The sequence below is a fragment of the Panthera uncia genome, chromosome B1 (genome assembly GCF_023721935.1).
Source record: "Panthera uncia isolate 11264 chromosome B1, Puncia_PCG_1.0, whole genome shotgun sequence".
Taxonomy (NCBI): domain Eukaryota; kingdom Metazoa; phylum Chordata; class Mammalia; order Carnivora; family Felidae; genus Panthera; species Panthera uncia.
This window is the reverse complement of record NC_064811.1, coordinates 21,649,505-21,673,375: the sequence shown is the minus strand read 5'-3', so window position 1 is coordinate 21,673,375 and position 23,871 is coordinate 21,649,505. Positions and strand designations below refer to the sequence as shown.

The 23,871-nt window shown below is 35.1% G+C and overlaps 1 long non-coding RNA gene across 1 annotated transcript; it reads right to left on the bottom strand.

The window, feature by feature from the left end:
* Positions 1-3,994: 3,994 nt before the first annotated feature.
* Positions 3,995-19,532, bottom strand: LOC125922691 (uncharacterized). The gene is made up of 4 exons (XR_007457743.1): positions 19,224-19,532; positions 16,105-16,264; positions 15,183-15,282; positions 3,995-5,896 (listed from the first exon to the last, which is right to left on the bottom strand). It is a non-coding gene; the product is annotated as an uncharacterized LOC125922691 (long non-coding RNA).
* Positions 19,533-23,871: the final 4,339 nt, after the last annotated feature.

Genomic DNA, 23,871 nt, shown 5'->3' with positions numbered 1-23,871 from the left:
CAAACACACACACACACACACAAGGGGTGGAGCGGGCAAGATGTCCTGTGTGTGCTTCGCTTCCTTTCTTGTTTCCCTTCTGGACTCCAAACCTGTTGAGGACAAACTCCGAGATGGACTTTCCATTTGATCGTTCAGCAAGGCTCCACACAAAGTGTTACTCATGGTAACACTGCACACGTCTGCTAAATAACTGCATAAACTAGACGGTCACTACGATTTGCATGCAACTCCAATCGTTTTGGTAGAAGCACAGTCTTCCAACGTGTATTACATGCTCTTCAACACGGCTGTTTGCATACTAAAAGAAAATTGCTCCACAGTTAGGAAAGTGTTCCCTACTGGCTCCTCAAGAATGTGACGACAAAAAGTGACAGTTGCCTAATCCGTGTCTATCTTTCCAATCAGGCAAGTTAAATAATAGTGTTTCTTATAACTCCTCGCATACTATGTGGTTTTAAAAATCATGTACAAGGCTTACATTGACTTTTAAAGAAAAAAAATCAGTCATGCTTATATAAAGTAGCAAAGACCAAGTGAAATGGACAAATATAAAAACGTATTGGCAAATTCAAAAGCCGGAAAAATAAAAGCAAACAATATTCGATGCTGCGGAGAATTTTATTTGATCTCTCTACCATTGCAATAAAGCATCATGGTCTTTGAAACTTCACTTTGATAAATGTAATAAAATAAAATTGAAAATAAAATGCATTGAAAAGACAAAAATACAGCAAAATACTCCCCAACACATACAGACAAGGATATCTCATCCCATGATTAAATCATTTCTAAGGAACGTGGTGAAATAATATCTGCATATATTAAAATAAGATATGTGCATCATGGGAAATACTAAAAGCTAGCAATATCATGTAATAAAAGCTGTTGGAGATATACACACATATAATGTAAATAGAAGATTTCATGTATGTGCAGGTATATGTGTATGTTTGAATGTGTGCCTGAGTTCAAAGACAAATACTAACCACTTTCCCTACGATGTCTTCTGTCATATGGAAGACATAAACTGCCTTTAGGAAAACAGTACTGTAAGACTTGAACTATTGCTTTCTCAATATATGACTTAAACAAATTATAGTAAAGGTTGGAACAAAAGAGTGGCATGTTTCTCAGTTTCTGTGGCTTGTTTAACGTCTTAAAAGTATTACATACCTTATAATTTATAATATCCCTATCAGAGAACAGAGGACAGCTAATCCCCAAAGTCACAAAGAAGAAAGAAAAAATGCTTATTCTATGCAATCACTGTCAATTATTTTGGGAGTGAAAGCGGGAAACAGAACGTCACAGAAAAAAAAAAAATAAGGAGCAATCAGGTTGGTCTACAAATCTTGACCATGAGTGAGCACATTTTAATTATTCCCCCTTCAAAGCAGCAGATGTTTTTATTGCCTGAGGTGCATGGAACAATTCATAGAAAGGGACGTCGCCAGCCAAAGTGTGAAAATGCAGTGTAGCAAAATCCAATTCATGCGTTACGGTTATTCTGGCTCCGGTAATGAGACTGAACGTAAGGGCAAGGATAAAAACTGATGGACCAGTTAAGAAGGTTTTGCAATCATCCCAGTAGAAGGTGGTGGCTTGGCTGAAGCACCAGCAAAGAAAGTGATGAGGAGCACTCCAATTCTGGATATACTGGAAGGTAGATCTAAGAAAATAGGCTGACGGGATACGAACTGGGTGGAGTAGGTTGGTGTGCTAAGTCAAGTATTCAGTTGTGGACATGATTTCGATATATGCAATTCGGTAAGAGTGAGAACGTGGGAGAGATCTCTGTGCTAAATATTTATACTAGCTGGAAGAGAAGAAAACATTAAAATTAAGATTTGGGTGGAGAGTGATCCCAAGATAGGACAAAGCCATGTGATGGGATATGCTGGACCATTTCCAAATTCATTTTCTTTCATATTTTCTTTCACCTCTGACCACATATCCAGATTATATTTCCTGGCCTTCCTTGAAGTTAGGTATGACCAGATTCTAGCTGAAGTGCTACTCCTGAACCTAAGGCAAATTAATGTTTCACGCGTGATCCTTTCCATTCCTCACTCTCTGCCAACTTGGTAACAGACTTGCGCAATGGCTTTGGAGATCCTGTGTTAAGGATGCTTGTGGAGGACATTGCTAGTGTCCCCCATATCCAGTTTCTGCTTCTCTAATCACATAGAAGATTATTTCCAAAACCCCCTTTTCCAGTTGTAGCCAATGAGTTTAAAGTAAAAGTGACACTTTTTTATTTCTAGACTGAAAAAAATTAATCGCCAGTGGTCCACTTTCCTGACCAAGGGGGACCAATGAGATGGTGTAGCTACAGGATATTGAAGGCTTCTTCAGCCTGACCATGGAGATGGCTTGCCCTGGAGAGTTGCTCAGATTTTCAGTGGACTTTACATAAAAGATGAACCTTTGTTATCTAACACTGCCGACATTTTTGAGGTTATTCATTACCACAGCATAATCTAAGCCACCTTGAATAAAACATTCAAGGCACTCTAAGATAGAGGAACCTTTTCAGTACACCCCAAAAGGATAATTTCTACTGTTTTGATTGGAAATTACCTTAAATTGTACGCTTCTCAATTCTGTGGTTTTCTCTGGGGTTACGAATAAAATAGAAAATACTGTATTCTTTAAATCTATGTAAATTGTGAGAATAAGGAAAATATTTTAATAGGATCTAGCTTTGGTTTGGAAACTTATGTTTAAATTTGGGCAAATGGACCAAATATTGAATTCTGGCACAAACACTAACCAGCCCGTGTTTTCACCCATTAAGCATTATGTTTATCAACAATTAGAATGAAAATGAAATGACATGAGTCACATAATGCAGTTTGCACAGTTCCTGAGATATAGATCGATCCTCATTACCTAAAAATATCTAATTTATCTTTTTTTTTAATTTTTATTTGAGAGAGATAGAGAGAGAGAAAGAGAGAGAGAATCTTAAGGAGGCTCCATGCTGGGCAGAACCACATGGGGCTTGATCCCGTGACCCGAGCCAAAATCAAGAGTCAGACGCAAAATCGACTGAGCCACCCAGGCGTCCCAATACCTAATTTATCTTAATAATACCTACTTAAGAATTGTTCTTAGTCTTTCAACGGTAAAAATGTATTCATGTTGGGAATAGAACATTTCAGAGGTAAACTACATAGAGCTTTTTCTAAATCCTATTTCTAGTATTATTTAATTTAGTTCCATGAGCCAGGTTACTAGCATAGCTATCAATGTCAATTAAAAATTGGTTAGCACTGGTTCAGAAAGTATATTCTAACAACACTAGGGAGGTGTTCTCATTTAGTGAACATGGAATACATTAGTCAGAGAGAAGATTTATGAAGTAAAATGAAATATGAGAGTCCTTATAATTCTATTCAGAATCAGAGAACTCTCACAGATGACCTCTTAAGGACCTCATTCCACATTTTTTGATTATATGAGGTTAAAGAAATCTTAGGCATAATCTAATCCTATATACTTGTTCTTAAACATGAATCAGAAAGATTAAGCAAATAACCCTCAATTTTGTTGTTGTTGTTGATGATGATAATCTCAAGTTTAGGCCAAAATTCAAGTGTTTACCCCACTCTGCCATTATTTCTAGTGTGCACATATATCTTAATTAGCTATTTGGTAGGTTAAAAATTATGGTCTTGTCTTCTTAAAAGCCATAGAGCTAAACAATATTTATTAGATCATGGGCTCCTATTTAGTTTTCAAAAATTAGTATCTATCGTAATGTTTCGACAAAAATGCAAATTAAATATTGGCTGAAAGAGATAAGCAGCAGTATTCTTCTGTAGGACAGACATGGTCCATGGCATGAAATGTACTTCAGGAGATTCTTGTGATATTTACACTTCTACCAGGGTTTGCTCTACCAAACCCTGTCAAGGGAATGCCACTTTTTACAGAGAGTGACTGAGCACCGAGTAGTAGCCGATACATGTTAAAGGCTTAAACGTGGGGACCAATAAATAAAATCTTCCATTTTAAACAACATAAGTGCTGGCGCATGATGGTTGTTTAATGGTACTTGAAGAAAGGCACATGAAGTATTTTGTTTCAATACAGCATCCTTGAAAAGGCTACCTTCCAAGTCAACGAGTGAGTTACCTAATATTCATTGTAGCTTGGAGAAAAGAAGGAATTATTGGCTTAAATATTTGAAAAGTCCACTTACTATTAGACGTAGGTGCTCAAATGAGGCTACGGGAACTCTATGTTTCTGTTCCTTATCTCTTTTCCTTTGTGATGGTTCCGTTTTCATGCAGACTCCCCCACATGGAAGCCAAAAGGCTATAAGAAACTCTAGACCCATCCCTTACCACATCAACAACCCGCCAACACACACCCCAAAAGGGAGCCTTTCATCCTAGAAGGGAGAACGGATTCTGACCAGACCACACAACATATATCCACTATGCCACATTAGCTATTGTAATAGTGATTGTTAATGAAGTTCTGTAGTGTCCAAATATATTCAGCCAGTGTCATAAGGCACCTAAGAGTGCTTAATTTTTCTTCTTTGCCTGATAGTCCTTAAGTGCCCATGGTTGGATAACTCTTTGTTTATTAAGTAAAAGTCATTTTCTAATATGTTCCAGGAGTTTTCTGTATGCTGAAGTCTTAAGATGAGAAGATACAATATAAAAAGTATACTGGGTAAAAGAGAGATAGACTTGAAAACACATAATTACAGCACCATGACATCATTTTTACATAAAGACCCATTGGAGCTTAGGATAAACTACACACCTGCCTAGGGAGACAAGGAAGATTTTCCAGGTGAAGTACATGGGTATTGTTAAGAAGACATTGCGACAGTGTACTAAATTAAAGAAATTTTTCCAACGTTTTGTTTTTCTCTAAATATTTCACGCTCAAGCAGCCACAGTGGATTCACTGTTGCAGAGACCTGCCTCATGGTTGTTCCAGTCCTTGTTTTTGGCAAGTCTATGATGAGGCAGATACATATTAGAATGTGGTCCCATCAAAATCAAGGAGATCCTGGTTTATCCCTAAAAATGCAGTTGAGGCATCTGTATTCCTCCTTTGCTAAGTACGGAGAGTTGCTGCACACATGGATTCCATAGTGAAAAATCATAGTTGACAAATATCAACTTTAAATGTATCCCCTCCTGTCCTTATTTCTAGTAAAAGATGTAGCCCTGAAAAAGTTTTATTAAAATCCAATCTTATTACTTGTTCTAGTCTCTTATCTTCAGGCCATGGTAACAACCCCAGCTTCATGTATTGTACTCAAAAGTAGATGACTACTGATGATGAGTGATGTGAAACATATTTTCATGTGTCTGTTAGCCATCTGGATGTCTTCTTGGAAAAATGTCTATTCATATCCTCTGCTCATTCTTTCACTGGATTATCTGGTTTTTTGGGGTGTTGAGTTTGATAATTTCTTCCTAGATTTTGGATACTAACCCTTTATACAATATGTCGTTTTCAAATATCTTCTCCCATTCCGTAGGCTGCCTTTTAGTTTTATTGATTGCTTCCTTCACTGTGCAGAAACTTTTTATCCTGATGAGGTCCCAACAGTTCATTTTTGCTTTTGTTTCCCTTACCTCCAGAGACGTGTGTAGGAAGAAGTTGCTGCAGCTGAGGTCAAAGAGGTTGCTGCCTTTTTCTACTGTAGGATTTTGATGGTTTCCTGCCTCACCTTTAGGTCTTTCACCCATTTTGAATTTATTTTTGTGTTGGTGTAAGAAAGTGGTCTAGTTTCATTCTTCTGTATGTCACTGTCCAGTTTTCCCTGTACTATTTGCTGAAGAGACCATCTGTTTTTCCATTGGATATTCTTCCCTGCTTCAAGAGTCACATTTACCACCAACTGAGCCAGCCGGGTGCTCTGAAAAATTAGAACTTTCTATCAGTCACAGGTCACCTTCATTCAAACATCAAACATTCTGACTCTGAAAAAGAAGTAGATGATTACTTATAACTAAAAAGACCTGAATCTTATCAGCAGCACTAAAATATTTCCTTATGCTAAGTCATATTTTTTTTCCATGTCGTAACATTTCTGATTGCATTTGTGATTAGTGGCCTGTCAGTTAATTGGCAATATTTGTGGTTGTTTTTCTTTTCTTAGAGGTGAAAAAAATAATGGAAGATCTTAAATTCACAGTGTTTTAGATTTGGGAAATTATTACATATATCCCAGGAAAGCTGAAAACTATACTTGGAGGTTCTATTCTGGGTAAGGCAGTCTGTTTGCATCCAGACTCCCAACACTTATGCCCTGGACAAGTGACTTAACTTCTCTGTGCCTTATGTTCTTCATCAATAAGAGGGTAAATAATAGTACTAATTTCAAAAGGTGTTATGAGATTTAAAAAAAAAAAAAGAGTTAACCCTTGTAAAACCTTTTAATCAATATCTGGCATGTAGAAAGCATTTCCAGTTAATATTAACTATTATCATAGCCCTGTTTTTTTTTTTTCTCCCTTGGGTTTACAGGGGTTTTGTTTTGTTTTGTTTTGTTTTGTTTTGTTTTTTAATTTAAGTCCAAGTTAGTTAACATGTAGTGTAATAATTATTTCAGGAGTAGAATTTAGTGATTCCTCACTTACATGTAACACCCAGTGCTCATCCTAACAAGTGTCCTCCTTAGTGGCCATCACCCATTTAGCCCATCACATCACCCAACACCCCTCCAGGAACCCTCAGTTTGTTCTCTGTATTTAAGAGTCTCTTACAGCTCTGGTTTATAGTACATTCTTCAAAACCTCCATGCCTAACCTTTAAATAATGTTTTCTTTCTACTGCTTCACAATGGCATTAAAGTTTATGCCCCCAGGGTTCAGAGTCAAAGTAACTTAGAATATGGAATTTGAATTGCAAAATGGTCCCACTGGTATATTCAATACGTAGGCACCAGCCACAGGTGGCTATCTACATCTAAATTAATTAAAAGTAAGTAAAATTAAAAACTTAGTTTCTATGTCACACTAGCTATTTTCCAAGAGCTCAATAGCCACATGTGTATAATGGCTACCATATGGCACAGCACAGATGTAGGACATTTCTATCACCACAGAAAGTTCTATTGGACATTGCTAGTCTATATTTTCCTAAGCTAGCTCCCTACTAATGAGAGTTCTCATTTTTGTGTCTGTTATAAATTTAATAATGATGTGGTGTCTTTATACTGAGGAGACACCAAATCATCATAATTTTTAAAAACTTCTAGTTTGTAGTAAGGGCTATTATTTTGTAATATTCAATCTTCCTCTTCACTCTAGATACCAACAGTTGATACTCATAATAAACCTAGCTAGGCTAGGTATGCCATCTGTGACCTCAATGTAGAATAAAGATGGTCTGGTCAAGATGGGCTGGGAGTATTGGCATTGGCCATGAGGCTCTGTGTTGTGATAAAACACGTTTCAATTTTCCTTTGTGTCCATACGGCATAAGAATAGTTTGTAGACAATGCTCTCATATTTATCCTAAAGAAACTTAGGATCATATTTTCTTTAATAATTTTAAAAAATACCTATTAAGCTTGTATCAGGAAGAAAAAACTTCTACTCAGTTGTAGGTGGGAATGTCAACAGTGTATGATATAGTTCTTGAACTCAAATGACTTGGTCTACATGGGTTATAAAAAGAACACAATGAAAAACTATAAAAGTTAGGATATTATACTTTTAAATAAGATTAAAGAAACATAATGGAGGTTCAAATGAGGAGAATATATCAGAAAATTTTCAACTTGATCTTTAAACTTTCCTAAAAACCATTTTAAGTATATTTTACCCTCTGGCTTCTTCTTTTCCTATCGCTGACCTGCTTTTTCAAGTCACAAACCGATGAAAAGTCCAATTGCCAGCATTTTCCACACAGCATAATTAAACCACACATAAGGTAAGTTTCAATATGTCTCAAACAGTATCTCTTTACCAAAGTTCACTTTTTTTTTCATAATTCACACTACCTTAAAAAGCTTATTTTGTGGGACGTAGGTGAGCTCATTGGAGAAAACGTCATAAAGATTTTGTGGCAGTAAGTCATGTAATATTATCAGTCATTAAAAAAAATATCAGATTTCAAGCCTGATGCTTATAACCATCATCCTGTGAAATTCAACACCTTAGCAATCATTAACGGTTTTAGTTTTTAAGAATAAAATAAGAATCCTTACAGTTTCTAATTTAAAAGCTTTAACAGTTTGATTTGCCTAAAACTACGATTTACAAAATGCAGTGCAAATGTCATGAAATCTGCCTTCATTCTCACAAAGCGATACATGAAGTAATGAAATACAGCACAACTTTCTTTAATGGATTAGTTGAACTCAAACAGTTGCTTTGTTAGAAGATTGCTTGTTATCATTTACTCTGGCATTGGATAGTAAACAAAGCCAAGGAAATACAATGCACTCAATTATTTTGCTGGGCTGTGTTCCTTGAATGGGTGAGGGAGAGAAGAATCTCTTTCTTATGTTCACCTCCCTGTCAATGTAAGAAATATTTTAGTGAGACATGCTTTTACCTCGTCCTGTTCCCATGGAGAGAAAGAATATCCACTTCTCAGGCGAAGAGAAAGAAGGGAAAACTACTTTCTACCTCCTTGTCTCCGCTCCTATTTGTGGGTTAAGTTGGAAAAAGAAATAGAGAAGGCTCAGCAACTTTCTTTCTTGCAGAGAAGACTGGCTTATCCTTGACATGTAGAGATTTTCCTCTCTCCGCCAGGTTAAAAAGGCCTCTCTCTTTGAGGAAGGCCCAATGACGCCCAAATCTGCCTATGTCTAGAGAAATAAGCTCAATTAATTTTTTTTTTCAATTTATCCTTATAAGTCCTAAAACTGATCCCCTGAGTCTCATGTGATTGATAATTCTTTCTCCGAATTATATAAAACTCCGGGGAACAGAAGGTGATTGGACAGTCCTTCTCAAGACCCACCTTGCCAATGGTTTAATACCTAGATCATCTTTTCGGCCAAGAATTCAACTTTGGGAGATGTTACAAAGAGATGTGTTTTGAGAGGACATTCTTTCCCTTCATGAAGAGGAAATCACCTGGTTCTCTCTTATGTTTGTTTTGTTTTTCCAAAAGTCAGTTATATCGTCCCTAATCCAAAACTATATTGCTATCCTTCCTCTTTGTCATCAACATCCCAAGTTCTAGACAGGAGTAATGTAAAATCTTTGGTGCAGGAATGATCCCATCAACGTTAGAAGAGTATTGCTGACAATTGAGTTTCCTATCTTGACTAAATCGTGACTCTTCTTTAAATTTATTCCTCAAAGTTTCTGAATATCTTGCCTGTTCTCTCTGTTCTGTCCAGTAACTGTATTTTAGCCATTGATTTCCATCTATCCATGACCTAGTGTGTCTGACACTTGATATCAACAGCAGCCTGTCATTTCATCCTGCAAGAATCATTCTATCTATCCTCCTATGAGTAGACAGGATAGAGGTTGAGCTCTATTTTGCCAATAATACCACCCTCCCTCTGGACCAACTGGCAAATTCCCAAACTCTTTTCATCTCCAGCCCTGTATAAGCAACCTTAGAATTTCCAAACCCTGCCTAATAGAGCCCAAATTCTTCCAGTACATTCATGTCATGCCTTCCAACTTGTATAATAAAATCTCCTCACTTATTTTTCATGGGACAATGAACTTAAAGTCCAAGAATGAATCTCAAATAATACCCAGATGCTGGAGTCTTAGTGTCTTGCTTCTAATTCCAATTCTATCATTAACTACATCCATGACTTTAGACAATAAACCTAATCTCTTTGCAGCTCAGTTTTTTAACCTATAAAATGGGAACACAACCGTCATCCACTACATAACGTTATTCTGAGGATTAGCTGAGATAACATTTTATATGCTGTCGAATACAGCATACATCCAGTGAATATTTGTTCTTAATACCAAACTTTTCTTGGATCAGTTTTTATTTGCATAGCTAAAACAGTTTAAATGACTACAATTCAATGTTTTTTATGTTATCTACAGACAAGTGAAGAATAATATAACAAATATCCTTTTTCGCATCACCCAGAATTTTAATATATAAAAACAGCATACTCTCTGTGTGTTTTTATTGTTAATATAAATGTTATCCTAAACATTATTGTTAAGGTTACTTTTCTCACTCAGAATTATCGCTTGAGATCTACTTTTGCTATAATTCATTCATTTTAATTTTATGTATTATTTTCTCATATGAACACACTATAGTTCACCTGTAACCCTGTGAATAATTTATAATTTTTTTCACCTTGAAAAATAAGGTGCAGCAATAAACATGCTCAGCCACGTTTCACTGTAAAAACATGCAAGAAATTCTTACGGACGTATAAGCAGTTAAATTACTTTTCCATACATCCCATACGTTATCAACTTTACTACATTAGTCAACTGCTATTGAAATGAATTATCAATTTAGTCTTCTATGTCAAGTGAATGAGGAGTCAACTTTACCTGATGTTAGCCAAATTTGGTATCTTCAAGCATTTTAATTTTTACCAGTCGAACGGGAAAAAATGGTATCTATTCTTATCTATGATTACTAGTGTGTTTAAGTATCTGTCACATGTTTAACAGATTCAAGATTCCTCTTATATTAACTACCTGTTATAACTTCTTGTAAAGAGCTTTTTCCTTTTCCTCATTTAGTACTAATGCCATTTTTATCATACACTAAGTCCTCATATATGTGTAAGTTTCATTCTGAGGTCATATTCTTATCCATTAATATCTTTACCCCTGAAGCAATATGATAACATTTTAATTACTTTTATAATAAATCAGTATATTGTAAGACGAGTTTTCTCCTCATTTTTATTCATTAGGATAGCTTGGTTATTCTTGAATAATTTATTTTTCAGCATTTATATGAGGATTATCTAGTCCACTCTCACTAAAAACCCTATTACAATTTTTGTTGGAATTGCAATGACTGCGTAGATTAATTTGGAGAGAACGAACTTTAAAAATTATTTTTATAAAATATACAGTGTACACATGTACAAAATGTTTTAAAACCATACTGAGTTGGGATGACAGTCTTCAATTTCTACTTTCCAGGAAACCCTTATCCAGAGTTTTTAAGTAAGCGAATTATTTGTGTGTGTCCCATTCTGAGATTGTCACATGCCATTTGTGCTGTGTGTCTCCTTCATGTTTCAAAGTTGAGATTCTATTTTCATTAGTGCAATTGCTCAAACCCTGGTCTTAAATTTTGAATCTGTTGTCACCCTCCTCCTTTCCCAATCATCCCCCCATTTCTCCATTGTGATAGATTGTTTTGCAAAGATGGTTGCGAGAATGTCTCTGATTCCTAGATGCATCCTTTGCAGTGTGACTTTGCCACTCACGAAGAAAAAAAAGAAAAGAAAAACACTAGGAATCTATTTCTCCACTCTGAATCTAGCCCAGCTTTATTATACTGGTTTTGATAAGAAGTGACGTACATTTTGCATTACAATTCTCTTAGAATATTTGACTAAGGTCAGGAAAAACAAGAACTACCCAGCTAAGCACTGTTTAAATTACCAGCCTACAGAATTACGAGATGACAAATCATAGTGGACTTAGGTCATAAATTCACCCACATTCCCTCAAACTTAACTAATAATAAGGCGGTGTGTACTGTTTTGCACCCTTCTCAATGTTCTTACAATCATGTATGCATAATAGTTGGGCTATTAATTTTTGTGGTGTTTTACAAAAATGCAACACTATGTTTTACACCTTTAGGTCTTGTTTTTGATGTTCCCAGTATTGTACGTTGTAGAAATCTTTCCCAATTGTCTTATAGATCAAATTCTTTCTTTTAGTAATTGTTGCATACAATTTCATGGTATGGATTGTCACAGGCTTTACATTCTCTTACTAATGGAGATTCACTGTTGTCAGTTATGACTATTATACTATGAGTATTTTAGTTAATCTGCCCTTATTGGCTGGTACACTTATTTCAAAAAGATGGATTCTAAAACAATGGTTTAGCATCGAATTCCTATAGGCCAAAGCTCATTTCTCAAATCTCTTTTCCTTATTGTTTAAGACATCTTTACTCTGAAGTCTCCATTTTAGTTTGTTACACAGTTTGGTGATATCTTCAGATTAGGTTTATAAGTGACATATTCTCTGATTTCTTACAAAATCGTATTTTTCTCTCCATGACAAGTGAGTAGTGCCTTGCCTGTCAATGGGACTTAGGGTTATATTCCTTTCATCTAGTTGATCTGCAGATTTCATTCCACGGTTTCCCACCTTGATGTGTTACAGTTGAGAACTTGAGGTCCGGCGATAGTCTCTCCCTTCCTCTTCCTTTGCTCTGCTCATTACATCTGGAAGCATGCCAGAGTTGGTTGTGTTTGCTTGTTTGTTTGTTTTAGTCTTCCAACTCCAAAATAGGATGTATTTCTGCATTTATTTTTGTCTTCTTTATTTTTTCCCAGAAATGCTTTTATTTTTCAGTGCAGTCGTCTTGTACATATTTTCTTACTTTCAGTCTTAAATATTTTATAGTTGTTGGCATTATTTGAAGTGCATTTTTAAAAATTTAATTCCCCAAATGTGTGCTACTGATATATATTAATACAACAGATTTTTGTTTACCAACCTTGTACTTTTTGGCCTTGTTATATTTACTTATTAATTCCAGTAGCCAGTCAGTTCACAGGGATTTGCTGTATAAACTAATAGATGTCAATAGGGAGAGTTTTTACTTCTTTCTTGCCTATCTTATGAATTGTATTTTATTTGCCTTATTGTGATAGCACCCCACTTTAGTTTGCTCAAGAGTTTTTAATGAAAACTGATGTTAAATTTTGTCAGGAACTTTTTTCTGCATTTATTAAAAATATTGTAAGTTCTGGGGCACCTGGGTGACGCAGTATGTTAAGCGTCTGACTTTGGCTCAGGTCACGATCTCACGGTTTGTGAGTTTGAGCCCCGCGTCAGGCTCTGCGCTGACAGCTCAGAGCCTGGAGCCTGCTTCGGATTCTGTGTCTCCCTCTCTGTCTGCCCCTCCCCCACTCACACTCTGCCTCCTCTCTCTCAAAAATAAATAAATGTTTAAAAAATTTAAACAATATATTCTAAGTTCTAACATTTTCATTATCATAATATGGGAAAAGACATTAATTGATTTTCAACCTGGCATTACTGATATAATCCCTACTTTAGCACAATGTTTACCTTTTTCTCATCTTGTTGGAGTTTATTTGTTAATGTTTTGTTAATGCCCTTGAATCTATGTTCATGAGAGATAATGGTGTCTAATTTTCTATTTTCGTTATCTTTGTTAGAACTTAGTATTAGGGTCATGCTGGCTTCATGAATGATTTGTGCAGCGTTTTTCCTCTGTTTTCTGAAAAATTTGTATAAATTTGGCATTCATTATTCCTTGATATTTGAGTAAACACATGTGTGACACCATCGAGGCTTGGAATTTTTGACTTTTTTTGATAACAAGTCCAATTTGTTTAATAGATACAAGGCTATTTAAGTTTTCTGTTTCTTTTTTTTGTCAATTGTTGTTATTTCACATGTCATTAGCCTTTTCATCCAAATCGCATGTTTGATTTCATCGAGTTGTTCATAATATTCTCTTCTTGTCCCTTCACTGCCCGTAGGATCTGTACTAAGAACCACTCATGCATTTTTAATTTTGATAATTTCTTTCTCATCTCTTTAATTTCCTCGATGAGTCTAAATAAGTGTGTGGCAATTTTATTGATCTTTTCGTATTATTAGCTTTTGTGTTTTTTTTTTCCTTAACTTTAAAATATGTTGTTCATTTCTGCTCTTACATTTATTCTTTTCATTCTTCTACTTGAGTTTGTTTTTCTTAACCTATTTTCTAAAAGTGGACTATTAGGTCAGTGATGTTAGAGCTTCTATTTTCTGTAATGTAACCACTTAAAACGCTATGTTTCCTTTTAAGCACTGCTTTAGCTGCAACCCGCAATTTTTGATATATTTTATTTTTATTGTCATTCAGTTCAAACTGTTTCCTTATTTTATTTGGGCCATGACCCAGTCATAATATATTGTTTTATCTCCAGAAAGTTGGAACTTTTCTAGAAATTTTATTGTTATTAACACCTAATATAATTTCATTGTGGTCAGAGAACACACTTTATGTAATTTCGATTCTTTTATACTTACTGAGACATATTTGATCATCCAGCATAGGGTCTATTTTGGTGAATATTCCATGTGCAACTAAAAGAATTTGTATTCTGACGTTAATTTATGCAGTTAACTTAATATTTCATAAATGTCAATTAGATTAAGGTGGCAAGGAGTGTTCAGATTCCATTTTTTTTATTGGTTTTGTGTCTAATTTCCTATTAAATGCTCAGAAAATGTGTAAACATGTCCGTTTATAATGGTGTCATTGTCTAATTTTGTTTTTAATTCTGTCAAATTTTGCTTTATGTTATTTGAGGTTTTATTATCAGATGTATAAACATTTACAGTATTTGTAGTTTCCTGGTGAGTTTCCCCCTTTACTATAATGTAATATCCTCCACTGTCTCTTTAGGTGTTTAGGGTTTATTTTGTCACATTAGCATAGCCAGTCTAGCCATTTTACTATTTGCAAAAGGTTGGTTTGTATTTCTTTCCAGGCATTTACTTTCAACTCATCTGTGTCTGTATCTGTTAAGTATGTCTCTTATAGGCAACATATATTTGGTTCACATTTTATATTAATTTGTTGTGCTAATCTCCACCTTTTAGAATGCTTAGACCATTAGTATTTTACCCAATTAATTAATTAATTACTTAGGTTACCATGTAAGTTTTTGTCTTTTTTGGATTTTTTTTCCCGTTTTCCACGTTTTCAATTTTCTCTGAAATTATTTGAATGTATTCAGTGTCCTATTTTAATGTATCCATTGGCTTCTAGATTATTTGGCTATATTTTAGGGGAGAGGAGAGACAGAGAGAATACTCCAGGGATTACAATATACAAATCTAGCATGCTTATATTTTATATTATGCCAACTCATATAAAGTGTACTAACTTTGCAGTCTCTCTCCTTAGGTTACAGTTTTCATATGTATGGTTCACACATATACTGAAAATCCTGACACACAATAATATACTTTTTGCCTTAAACAGTCATACATATTATAACAAATTAAGAGGAAAATTACCATTTCAGATGATCTGCATTCATTTCCAAGGATCGAAGTGTCTACTTGGTATAATCTCCCTTTAGTATTTACCTTCACCTATGACGTTTCCTTACTTCTCCTGAATTGAAAATGTGAGAAAGAGTATGTCAGTAACTTTCAATCTGAATATCTGATATTATGAATGAAGTTGAAAAAAAATGAAGTTGAACACATCTTCATGTGTTTTATACTGGATATATTTATCACCCCTCATTGTTTTCTTTTTCTTTTTTCAGTTTTTCCTATGAATGTTTTCATATTTATTTTTGTATATGAATTTTAGAATAATTTGTTCTGGAAAAGTTCTAGAAAATAATGGCTGGTAAAATTTAGTGCTATGGCATTAAATTTACAAATTAAATTAGGGAGCATGTACGTATTTATGATATTTTGCCATTCTATCTAAGACAAGAACTGTATTTGTTCAAATACTCTGTGCCTTGTTTCAAATATTTTTCATAAAATGTTATTTAATATTTCTTGTTAAACATTCCTTAGCATTTTGTCTTTTAAATTTCTATTGTAAATAAAGTTTTGTCTTTATATCTTCTATCTGGCTATTGTTTATAAATATGAAGCCTATTGTTTGCTTCAACTTTTATTATGAAATAATTTTGGACTTAGGTAAAAATTTCAGAAATTGTACAAAAAATCATTTAATGTCTTTCACACAGAACCCCGTATGTTCTATCATATTTGTTTTACCATTTCTTACATATATGCATGCATCTGTTTACTTATAGACAGATATAGGTAATCGTTTCTTAGATGAGAGCAGGTTACCAAGCTTCCTTACCTATAAATACAGTATGTATTATATATGTATTTACTAAAAAAACAAAAACAAAAAGGTTATTCATTTATAACCACAGTAACAAAATTTGGAACTGAATACTGATACCGTTATATTATCCAATCCAAGGGTGTTCAAACTCTGTCAGTTGCCTCACTACTCTTATTTGTAGTAAAATATATTGCTTCATTCTGGTTCATAGTCCATTCCAAGGTCATGGGTTCACTTAACTATCATTTTCCATAGTGTTCTCCAATCTAGAAAGAATCTTAATCATAAGATATAAATAAAAAGTTTAGAATTGCCAATTCATACACTGAAAAGGAAATATACTTGCTAGATTGCAATATTTAGTTGGAGTTCCTTTTGTCTTTACCATGAAGATATATATTCAAAATATTGTATTCAAAAGTTTCTTGGATTCCTTCTCTTACATATCACTCAGCATGATTATGTAATACATTTGAAATTGTGTTCCATTTTCCCCCGTATTTATTATTTTTCATATGTAAAACAACATGATTCTATTGTATGATTAGTATATTTTCCTTAGAAGTGTGAAATTTTGAAGCTGTGACTTCCACATGGCTACCTTTTTTTTGGGAGGGGGATTTCATCTTGCCTCTGTCATTAATGCCAAACAGCTTTATTTTCCTTGTTTATCACAATGGATGCATGTCTGCATTGCATTTTGGACGTGAATTACCTACTACTCAAGATTCACACCTTCTGCCAATACACTGAAATCCTTTACCGAATTATTCTCCCACCGTTTTATTCAGGATTATGATATTTAGAATTATGGCAGCAGATATACCTCCTTGGTAAATTTTATGTTCAAGATAGGAAACTTTCATTGTAGGCAATAAAATGTCATTACCGAAAGTTACTATCTAGCTTGCAGGACAGCTACTTGGGGCTAGATTACAATATATCTTCAGGGATTGATTGCATATTTTTGAATTTGCATTTTTCCTCAAGGTTGAGCATTTTTAAAAAGTTGTAATTACTCAACTTAAATTTATAATGTTCCAAAGCCCATGCAACGAATAACTAACAAGAAGGTAATACTCCACAGGAAGTCTGATTTGGAGGTGATCTCCTCAATGAAGGTCGTTATCATGTAAACTGCATGATGTCCAGTGATCACACTTTGTGTGTGCTCATCCTGTATGCTTTTGTCAGTCAACCCATTTTACTGGAAGGCTCAGTATGTTTCAGGAAAAAAAGTAACATATCACTGATCCTCTCAATTATCTTATGAAAGTATTTATTAAATGTCTCATATATGTGTACTAAGAGACACAAAATAGGACATCGTCTACACCATTTGTTTTCCAGTAGGGAAAACGATGTCTGAAATACAACATTTGTAGAAGTGAATAAAACTGCAGAAACGTTGAGTTCTGTCCATATGGCAGATTAAAGTACCGGGCAGACTTCCAAGTCAAGCGTGGAAATTTAGGATGAAATGTAACCAGTCTCCTTTCGAGTGGTAAGCCTACCTAGCCAGAAAGGATGGGGACATTTCCTGGGGTCAGAAACAAAAAGCAAACTAAGAGCCAGTGTGATTTTAGCTGACGCTACAGTTACCCTGGCCTGGGAGGGCAGGGCCACACCCGGTTTCTGTCATCCGTGGGCCAAAATCTTAAAGCTTACATGCAAAGATGAATCCATGCCTGTGTGGAATGGGCAAGTAGATGAGACCTACAGACTGGCCCATTTGAAGGGCTGCATCCTTGGAGAAAGATTGGAGAACTCCAGAAAAACCCACTCTCTGGCGACAGAGGGATAATAAAGAATTTGGGATAGGGTATGTGCCATAAAGATAAGGAAGAAGCGCATCTAGTTTGGTATGGGCTCTGAGTGAACCAAAATTGTCCTCTGAGTTGATAGCTGTAGCTCTGTACCTCACATAGGTTTAGGGTTTGAATTTATACTACTTCACTCTTCCGGGAACAATATTGTATGATGGTTTGTGCTATATTCTTACTATATTTGAAATCTCTGGCGTGTCCTCAATTATCATAATTTCAAATTTCTAATGTTCCCTTGTGCCATATAATTTTCTTGATCATTTTGGATAAAGGTTTGTCCATTTAAGTTCTCTTTAAAAATAAGTTTGTTTTGGTTTATACTCTATTACATCTGTGCTTTATCTTTTATAGTTAATGCTAAAATATACTTTTCTCCCTTATGTACTTTCTCAGTTGAATGTTCTTATTTTTTTTACATTTTCAAAAGAATATATCCCTGAGATGAAGTTTTTATTTATATTGTTTGAGTTTTCATAATTATTTTTTATACCTTATATAGGACATGGAAAATATGAGATAAACCTCAAGAAAATAAGTTGACTAATTCTAAAAGTATAAAGTCTGAATAATGGGATAAGAGAGAAGAAGAGAACAGAAAAAAAAGAAGAGGGGAGGACAATTTAAAAATCAACACAAAGGGCCGCCTGGTTGGCTCAGTTGGTTAAGCGTCTGACTTTGGCTTAGGTCATGATCTGATAGTTCATGAGTTTGAGCCCCACTTTGGGCTCTGTGCTGACAGTTCAGAGCCTGGAGCCTGTTTCAGATTTGTGTCTCCCTCTCTCTGTCCCTCTCCCACTCATGCTCTGTGTCTCTTTCTCTCTCTCAAAAAAAAAGTAATAAACATTAAACACACACACACACACACACACACACACACACAAATTATATCCCCAAATTAAAAGACATGACTTCCAGATTGAAACTGCTACTTGTCCAGCAAAAATAATCTTTAACATTCTCAAAGTGTTAGAACCTGGAATTTTAGAAAATGGAGTTTACAGAGAAAGACCTAAAGCTTCCAGAAAGACGAAAAAGAGAGAGAGAGAGAGAGAGAGAGAGACGAAAAGAGAGAAAGAGGAAGGAAGAAAGGAAAGAAGGAAGGAACGAAGGAACGAAGGAACGAAGGAATGAAGGAAAGAAGGAAGAAACAAAATTTGGTCACATACAAAGCATGAGAATAAGGGTAGTATCTGGTTTTGTACTGTAACAATAGAAGTTAAAAGAATATACACATACTTTCCAAGTTCCATAAAGAAATGAATGAAAATCTGGTACTCTGTATGCCCAGACAATGTATCTGTCAAGTGTAAAAGTAGAAGGAGGACATTTTTTAGACATTGGTGTTGTGTAAGAGTTAACTTAGCCTAATTGATATTGTTATCTCCAGGAGGACCAGCTTGAGAAACTGACCTTTGGGAAGATTTCTGGAAACCTGGCCTGTAGAATTTGCCAGACTCTGCACTGATAAGTAGTTTTATGTGACTGGAAGACTGAATTCTGCTATATTAGTCTCCTAGATTGCTTGTGCAAACAATGTAAGTTATGATGAACACTCACTTTACTTCTCGGAGTTTGGAATTTTAGTAACAGTGATTGGTTGCTCAGGCAACAAGTGCCTACGTGACAAGTCTTCGGCAAAATCCCCACACTCTGAGTTTTAAGAAGACTTCCTGAGGCAGAAACCTTGGATATATTTTTCTCATTTCTTCTGCTAAAGAAAGAACAATGTTCTGTCCGGGACCTCCCTTCCCGTCATCCCATGATGGGGACCTTTGGAAGGTCTGGACTCCTCTCCAGACTCTTCCTGATGCCTCTCTGTTCTGTCCCGTGCTGATCCTGCTGTTCACTGTAATAACCCATAACTGTGATCAAAACTATCTCTCAATCCTGTGAGTCCTTTTAAAGAAATACCAAAAGCCTAAGTGGGTGGGTACTTCCTCGCCCAAACACATGGTCTTAAAAATTAACATCCATACATTCTTGGTCAGGAATTTCCCAAGAGATGTGCTCCACCAAAACAGGTCGTTTTATCAACAAAGCGGAAGAACCTGGATCCAGAAAGTATTTACTACACAGTAGAGGCAAATAAAATGCCCGCAGTGATGGTAAATGTAAGAATATGAAAACTACAAATTAAGCCTAAGATAAAACAAGCCCACGTTAAGGAAGAACACAGAGGGGCTCATTGATAGATCCCTCGATGCAGTTGAACAAACTGAGAATGAAATTGCACTTGATTTATAAAGTTTGACTAGGACTTAAGGATAAGAAAATGACTTTTCAATTAAACGAATAAAAATAATTAACTGAAAGGAAATAAAATCACATGTCTCAGAAATGAATACCATTTAGATATCCATGATGATGCAGATTGTGAATAATGATATAACCAAAATTCTGATGCAACAAATTTAGGAGGGTGGTTGAATTTTCACATGAGACATGTGTGCACATGCACGGGTATGAGAAGTATTATTAGGGTTAAAGCTTCCTTATTAAGGGTGTAATAAGTAATAAATAATTTTAGCAGGAATATAAAAATGCCTTGAAGAAATATTAGAAAACTGGAAGTAAATACTAGAAATAAAAACTAAAAGTATGGCTGCCTTTGTGGAGCAGGAATTAGGCTTGGGAGTACGTGCAGAACCACAAATTCGTTTTTATTGGAGACTTTGCAAAATTATTTAACCCTTTAAAGTACATACACAATTTGAAAACGAGAATTGTATATATGTTTTTTTAAAACCTTTTAAAGTTTATTTATTTTTGAGAAAGAGAGAATCAGACCGTGGGGGCGGGGCACAGAGACAGAGGGAGATACAGAGTCTGAAGCAGGTTCCAGGCTCTGAGCTGTCAGCACAGAGCCCGATGTGGGGCTCGAACCCACAGACCACGAGATCATGACCTGAGCAGAAGTTGGGGGCTTAAGTGACTGAGCCACCCAGGCACCCTGAGAATATTTTTTATTCATTTAAAAAATATATATCACTAACAAAATGACTTGGATATATATTCTATATTCAGGAAAAATTTTGACTAAAACTAAATCTGGATGCTTCAGCATCATTGTTTAGATCCCTGGAAAATGATTTTTTGATTAAAAACATAAATGGTATTTATTAAAATACCAAAACATAAAACATGTTTATGTTTAAAAACATAAAATGGTATTTATTTATTTATTTATTTATTAAATAAAAGGTATTAAAAATAAAGTTCTACGTTTCTCTCTTGCACACAAACACACACACATGCGCTCAAATTGTCTAATAAAACCGTGGATCGGCCACCCAAGACTGAAAACAAATAATGAAAAGATTCAAACGCTTGAGGCAACTTTTTTTTCTTTAATTTGAATTACTGCTTGTAAAGACTAAGCTTATCAGGGGATTGCTGAAATGAAATATGTCCAATTGTCTTCTCTATTCATATTTTATGTAGTCTCTTTATGAGGCAGAAATTGTTACAGTCCTTCCTCCACTATAAGTTATATGTGTGTGTGTACTTACACACACACACACACACACACACACACACACACTCAATCTCATCTAAATGCACCTACACCTTCCCATACCCATCGGCATTAATACTTCCATCCTTCAAATGGATCCGCTAAAACCTGATGCCTCCAGTCATGTTCATTCTCTTTCTCGCTCCACTGATTCTTAACCCTGAATCCACAACAGGAAGTACAAAAATGTGTTTTATTAGTGCTACCTCTCCATCAGTCTAAAGTTAAATCTATACCTTTCCCTTCCCAACCTGTCTAATTCAAAGAATAACGTATATTCACTGACTACATGAAGATATGAATAAGCAGAATAGAAGGGGGAAGTATGTAATCAAGAATGCTGACTTTCCTTCATAGACAATAGGTATTCTAGTAAGCGTAGACTTGCATTTAAGAAAATAACTGGACAGCATATGGAGGAAGGTTGGATGGGGCAGGACTGCAGGCAGGAGCAGTGTTCTAAGCATAGGGGAGTAATTCAGGGACGAGTATTGGCAGCAGGGATGAAAAAGAATAAAGATCTGAGAGATGGGTATTAGAGAGGAAGCAGTGACAGTATTCGCTCAGGTTTTTAGTTAATAAAAATATCTTGCTCATAGTATTAAAGAGAATCATATATCGAAAGCATTTTGTAGAAGGGCAATAAAAATTACTCTTAGTACCCTTTAAGTAGGTATCTGTATTATCGAATACGAATAATACTTAAAAGTATGTTAATTTTCGAGTTAGAAAGCTTTTATCATCAACGCAGTGATAAAAATACAGATTAAAAACTGTGTGGGACTCCGTCCCTTATTATGAGCTAAATGACCCACAGTTATTTGAATAACACACAGACCAGGCGTGGTTCCTGAACGCTTAGCGTTGAAAACTCCCCATTTCCCTCTGCTTAATGAACTGTCCCAAGAGGCACAAAGAGCACTGGATTTGGAAACTGAAGGAGCCTGAGCCTTTGCTATATCCCGGGATCCCTATTTGCTGAGAAGAAATACAGCTAAGCTATCTGAAAGTTAATTTCCTAAACGCCCAAAAAGGAATAAGAATCCTACATCCCACTGTTTTGAAAGAGCTACATAAGAACAAAGTGAGAGCTCTAAGTTGGATGGATGCTGGTTGTTTTTTTGTTTTTGTTTTTGTTTTTTTTGTTTTGTTTTGTTTTCTTTCCATTTCATGGGCTCTTGTGTTGGTAGAATATGTTTGGAATAACTTACGTGTTTTTCTATCAAATGTTTCTTGAACATACAATTCACAACTTTAAAAATCTGAATTTAATTCGAAAGTAATGAGCTGAATTTTACTAAGGGGATGGTACTTTGCCACTTGAAAAAAAAATTATGTTCTTAGTCTAAAAGTGTGCCTCTACAGTCTATGTTTATATTTGTTTAACTACTCTTATGGTACAAAACTGTTCTAACTTTTTGGTCGTTTCCATTACCTTTATTTTTTATTTTTGGGTTTTTTTATTTTTTTATTTTTATTTTTTTTAATTTTTCTTTTTTATTATTTTTATATATAATTTATTGGGCAAATTGGTTTCCATATCCATTGCCTTTAGCAAGACCTTCTCTTTCTTAAAGTGTAACACCCAAAACTGCATGCAGAATTCTAGAGCAAAGGAGTAGTTTTCTTTTTCTTTTTCTTTTTTTTGTTTTTGTTTTTTGTTTTTGTTTTTGTTTTTGTTTTTTGCCTAAGGTTACTCAAATTTTCTCTTTTATTCAGAGAAAATATCCTGGGCCAGGAGCAAATGAAAGAATGTTTTCCCAGGGCATATATACCACTTAGAGGTCTTAATTTCATCTCTTTGGTCTGAATTCTTTTTGACTAAAAGTAAAACTTTATGCCTGCCTGCTCCCAACTTTATCCCTGCTCTGAGCATTCACACAGCCTCACCAACAATTGCCACAGTTTATTCCCATTAGCTTGGCACTCCTCTAAGCCCAGGAGGCCATAGTTTCATCTGTAAACTTGATCATCTCATTAGGTGCTCTTTCTTCCACAGCTTTTATATCAAAAGATAGTCAAAGAAGGGCCTGCGGAGCCCTAGCCTTGATCCCTCGAGAATACCGCTTTTAATAACCAGTACGTCAAAGACAAGATTTCTCCCTACACTGTTTCGCATCTTTAAAAGCTAGTTGCAGCTTCATGGACAAATGTGTTGCCCAATTTCATGATAACTGCATTTATAGTAGGCATTCACACTGAACCTGGAAACCCTCGCCAGAATAGATTGGTGTCTAGTTAAAAAACAGAAGACAGATGTTGAGATGTCAGAGGCTACCCTCCAGTAGAGCGCCTGTCAACCTAAGAGCAGTATATACTGTATCCCTCATCAAATCCTCTATTAATGGGATCATGGTGATGATATAACTTCTGTGAGTCTGTTTCTTCATCTATAAAACACAGTTCATAATATCTACTCAAAGGCAATTGTAAGGCTAGATATATATATATATATTTATATAAGGTTATATATATATATTTATTTTTAATTTATATATATTTATATATTTATATATAATATATATAAATTTATAAATTTATAAA